Source organism: Neophocaena asiaeorientalis, unplaced genomic scaffold (assembly GCF_003031525.2).
Source record: "Neophocaena asiaeorientalis asiaeorientalis breed wild unplaced genomic scaffold, Neophocaena_asiaeorientalis_V1.1 scaffold59, whole genome shotgun sequence".
Taxonomy (NCBI): Eukaryota; Metazoa; Chordata; class Mammalia; order Artiodactyla; family Phocoenidae; genus Neophocaena; species Neophocaena asiaeorientalis.
The window spans coordinates 18164384-18169855 of NW_020174268.1; the positions used below are offsets into that span (position 1 = coordinate 18164384).

The window sequence follows — 5472 nt, forward strand, 5'->3', positions numbered from 1 at the left end:
ACTCAAGCCTGGCAGAGAATCATCACTTTCTGTGATGCTGTATATGCTCTCAAGAAATAAACATACAGGCCGGAACAGAGTGGATTTCATTTGCTCGATGCGTTTGTGTTCATGGAAGAGTTTATTACCTTTCCTCTCAGTGGAGTGTAATTAATATTTAAATACACGTGCAGAGTGAACGCCAGATAAAATTAAAGCATTGCAAATTGTAAAGTATATATATTTTTATTATAAAGCACATTAAAGAATATTTAGAAAGTAGAAAAAAGCAAGCAAGCAATTCACAAATAGTCCCACCACCTTTATATATATATATATATTTCTGCTATTGTACTAGCAATGGTGCATTTATTTTTTTCTATAAGTACATTCTACAATATATAATTATCGTATCAAACATTATAATTCCTTTTCATTAGGGAACAATTAGGGAACAATTCCATTATAGAGAAACTGGCTTCAGGCTCAGAGCTCTGAAGGGGCTCCGAGCCAAGTATGATTCCTGCTAACCTTGGCCACAGTGGAGAGTCTACATTCCTTCAAAGCCTTTTTGTTACCTTTATTCATCTTCTCTTTCAGAATGGAATAACGCAATGGAAACGTGCAGGTGATGACGGGGATTGGCTGGAGTCAGGAGGAGAGGGAAGACGATCGTTTCCACAAGTCACTGTGAAGCCAGGTTAGAGTAATTTGTTCTCCACAGTGAAAGCCTCACTTATTAAGAAAGCTCTTCACAAAACCTGTGGAAAATGCACAAGCAACGGTTGGCAGTGGCTGTCGCCAGGGGGAATCGTGTAGCTGGGGGAGAAAAGTCACCCTACGCCCTTCCAGACCATACTCACATATTTCTTCCCCCAGGAAGCAAACACAGAGTTTAAAACGACCTATTCTTCTTTTCTGGAATATAATTTTTTTTCTTTTTTTGAAATTGAAGTATAGTTGATTTACAATGTTGTGTTAGTTTCAGGCGCACTGAAAAGTGATTCAGTTATATGTATAAAAACAGTCTATCCTTGACTGATAACTGCTTTCCATCAGCGCTTCTCTGGTACAGGTGCTGTCTTGGGTGTGTTTACGTAAGTTTTCTCGTTTTCCGGATTCACGTTTGACTTGTCATAACAATTGTTCCAAATACACAGATACGTCTTGATCTTTCGAAGCTTGCTGATAATTCTGCCCACAGGTATTCGTAGGAACCCAAGGACAAACAACAAGACAATTCGCTGGACTTGGGACCACAAGGCAGGTGTATTGAAGGGAATGGGTCACGGGCGGAACATACTTAGACATACTTAGTGGGGTGAGAGGGAAAGAACCTTTCTGATGGGAGAGATTCCAGGGGAGGAAGGGAGGATTCCGAGGTCATCTCTGTGGCAGGAGGACATTTGTGGAGTGTAGGGGGAGGACACAGGTGCAGCCTGAGAGGGAACGCAACCAGAGCAATCCCACACCCGATGAGGGGCGCATTTATATTGGGGTCCCACGCCTGACAACCCCAGGAAGTGGCCCTTTGCCCGTTCTTCATCATAAAGTGAACCCTGTGGGGAGTGGAAGTTGAGTTTAGAACAGTGTCAGTCCAGCAGGCCTCAGGAGACGTTGCTGACTGACTGCATTGATCTAACTCCGGGAGAGGGGAGCTCCCGCATTTTGGGGGGCCCTATGCCCTGCACAGTCTGTGAAGAGGGTGCATTTATACCTATTGTCCTAAATGAACTAGAGGCAAAGGAGCCGAATGATGACCCTGAAAAGTGGGCTGCCATTTGCAGCTACATGGATGGACCTAGAGATGATCATACTAAGCGAAGTAAGTCAGACAAATACCATATGATATCACTTATATGTGGAATCTAAAATATGACACAAACGAACCTATCTACAAGGCAGAAACAGACTCACAGACATAGAGAACAGACTTGTGGTTTCAAAGAGGGAGGGGGCATGGGGGGGATGGAGTGGGAGTTTGGGATTAGCAGATGCAAACTATTATATTGATATATAAGATGGATAAACAATAAGGTCCTACTGTAGAGCACAGGGAACTATATTCAATATCCTGTAATAAAGCATAATGGAAAAGAAAAAAAGAGTGGGCTGGGACATTTTCAACAGCCCCAAAGGTCCTGGAGACAGAAGGGGATGTTCTTGGTACCTCTTGGAAGGAGAAATGGCCAGTGATTAGATGCAAAGGAGAGGTTTTGGAATAAAACGGACGTCCCTCCAAATAACCCACCAATGAAGATTCTCTGGTCAGGTCCTCACAGAAGCATTTCTAGGTAACTGTCACCCGTGCCAGGAAGGAAGACAGGAAGCATGACTGTGACCATTTCCACGGCTCCCTCAAGCATCCCCGACCACACACCTGGTCATCTTTGGGTAAGTCAGCCGCTCACAGAGTTCATGCCATTCTGCTGCTGGCAGGTGTCCTGTCTGGCTTCTTATTGATTTCCTTCAGGTTTTATTACAACTTGCAGTGATTTTCCTTCTTTTTTTCTTGGTTTGTTTGTTTTTCCTTCTTTCACCCCCCTGGACAGTAAGCTGTATGAAGGTGGGGAGTACGTCATCTTTCTGGGTTAAACACCTCTGTGGCTAGACGGTGCCTAGCACAGAGTAGGTAGTTAATATTTGCTAAGTTAAAAGAATAAGTTAAAGAATATTCAAGAATAAATGAATACATGGAATTTATTAACCTAGTGTAACACAAGATTAAAGTACTAATTGTTCTCGTGTTTTTACCTGTTTCACTCCATGCCAGCCTAGGCCTGTGGTTTCTTCTATTTTCCTTTAGTTTTAGGCATATGCAGTTTCTATCCTAGCACTTGGGTCACTACCTGATTGTTATTTACGTGCTTCAGCTACCAAGAGAGTGTGAGATGACAGGGGGACACCAGGACTAGAAAGCCTGCCCTGTGAACTGGTACCTCTGGCCTTATTTCTTGTCCCTTTATGACGCGTTCCAACCACCCTGAAGACCCCCAGACTCTCGAGTGCACCATGCTCCCTTCCATCCCCGGGTCTTTGCACAGACCGTTCCTTCTAACTTCCTCCTGCCCCTGCTTTGGCCTCTGCTTCTGAGTTGAGCACCCTTCACATGGGCTCCTATACCATCCTGTGTATCTCCAATCTCACACTTAGCTCATTAGCCTGTAATTGCATGTTTAAGTATTTGTTTTTATTTACTCATTCATCACTGAATATTATCTGAGCACCCAGGATGTCTTAGGCATGGCTCTGGGTACCGGGGATACAGTAGTAAACAAAATAGGCAAGGTCTGTGTTCTCTGGAGCTTACATTTTAGTGGAAAGAGATAAGCAGTTAACAAATAGAGACTCAGTTATATGTCATGTGCTAATAAGTGCTATAAAGAAATAAAACAGGGAAGGCAGAGACGAATAGGGGTCGGAAGCCTATTTTAGATAAAGTGATTAGGAAAGGCATCCGACAAGGGAATGCTTGTTTTATCATCGGCTCAAAGGAATTAGGGGAACAAGCTATGAAGATGTCTGGACACATAGTGTTCAAGTGGCAGAAACAGCCAGTGCAAAGGCCCTGAGGCAGGAACGTGCTTGACATATTCAGGACATTGAATAAGCAGAAGTGGTGTGGCTAGAGCAGAGTGACCATGTTAACCTCAAATCCAAGTAAGCTCCATGAGGTTAGAGACCACATTCCCCTGGCTCAAGGTGTATCCCTAATGTCTAGCACGGGGCTGGCACACGCCCTGAAGGTGTTGAAGGAATTCACACCTTGGAACAGCTTTCCCATTTGCCTAGTTTCACCATCAGGTCCTGAATGAAATAGACAGCGAGGAGGCCACTGAGCCTTTGGACAAGGGCAGGTCTGGGCGATGGAGGAACTGAGTAAATAAGTAAGAACAGTAAAGGGTTGAGGGGTTGAGAATAAATCTGTGGGTCCCGCTTGTTGCTCCAGGGATCAAGGCTCATTATGGCAGAGGGCTCTGGAAATGACTTATTTTCTTTCTCTCTCTCTCTTTTTTTTTAATATTTATTTATTTAGGCTGTGCCAGGTCTTAGCTGCTGCATGTGGGATCCTCACTGCGGTGTGTGGGATCTTTAGTTGCGACATGTGGACCTCTCAGTCACGGCATGTGGACTCCCAGTTGCGCATGCATGCAGGATCTTAGTTCCCCGACCAGGGATCGAACCCAGCACCCCTGCATTGGGAGCACAGAGTCTTACACACTGGACCACCAGGGAAGTCCCTGGAAATGATGTCTATTTTTTTTTTTTGCGGTACGCGGGCCTCTCACTGCTGTGGCCTCTCCCGTTGCGGAGCACGGGCTCCGGACGCGCAGGCTCAGTTGTCATGGCTCAGGGGCCCAGCCGCTCCGCGGCATGTGGGATCCTCCCAGACCGGGACACGAACCCGTGTCCCCTGCGTTGGCAGGCGGACTCTCCACCACTGCGCCACCAGGGAAGCCTGGAAATGACTTCTTATTACTACATTGTGTTACTAAAGCTCACTCTATGAAGTTACTTTCATACCAGATAAATCCAGTATCCTCTACTCACTAGTAGCGTCTGGTACTGCACTAAATGTTTTGTGCGGATTCATTTGGCATGACTGTTATGGAGATTGGATGCGATGACCTCTCCATTTTACAGCTGAACAAACTGACGTTCAGTGAGATCAAGTAACTGGGCCAAGGTTACACAGCTAACAGCAGAGACAAGCCATGAAAACAAAGCAGTAGGATGCTGAAGGCTTCGCTCCTGACCGCTGTACCGTAACCGCCCCCTCCTCCTAGCCCATCATGGTGGCAGCTGAAGGCAGGCACAGACTGAAACTCAAATTTGAGTTAGATTTGACCCCAAATCAGTGTATTTTGAAATCAGATGACAGCAACTGCCCCATGTTTTTCTCCTGGATTGGGATCAGTCCAGACATGAGTATAAGGACCAACTACGGTGGGAGGAAAGTCTTTGACAAGGAATCCATGTCCCACGAGGCTCGAAAGTGACTGAGGGCAGTGCGCCTCCCTAGGAGGGGGCCTGGCGATAAAAGGAAGTTGTGTCTAACAAGGGAACGTCTGGAATTTTTCATGAGAAATGGCAGCCCACCCCTGGAAAAACTGTGTCACGTTCCATCTCTCCAAGACACAGACGAGATGCGCAACGCTCCCGCTGAAACAAGTACTGACAGGAATTCTGGCGGCAGGAAGAACAGCAGTGTCCACCGCAGAGATCAAGATATGCCTCCAAAAACAACAGGTCGTGATTCATTCACTTGTAACGTGAAGGACACGCAGGGATGTTTTGGCTGTTGACGCCCGGCCTCACCATCCAGGTCCTACAGGGTTTGCTCTGTATGGCCTCTCACACTATCGCAACCCTCTTCCAAGGATATATGGAACTCGTTATGATGACGAACTCGAGGCCCGCTAAGGGTGGCAGGTTCCCCGAGAAGACCTTTAAAAGGAGGAACGTGGGCTTTCCCATCTCTCTCTTTTCCTC

At 46.0% G+C, this 5472-nt stretch overlaps 1 long non-coding RNA gene across 1 annotated transcript; it reads left to right on the forward strand.

Annotated features, from left to right (window-relative positions):
- The first annotated feature begins 1224 nt into the window (after nt 1-1224).
- On the forward strand, nt 1225-4161 carry LOC112406648 (uncharacterized). Its single transcript, XR_003004599.1, has 3 exons — nt 1225-1804; nt 2252-2373; nt 4016-4161. It is a non-coding gene; the product is annotated as an uncharacterized LOC112406648 (long non-coding RNA).
- The last annotated feature ends 1311 nt before the right edge of the window (nt 4162-5472 follow it).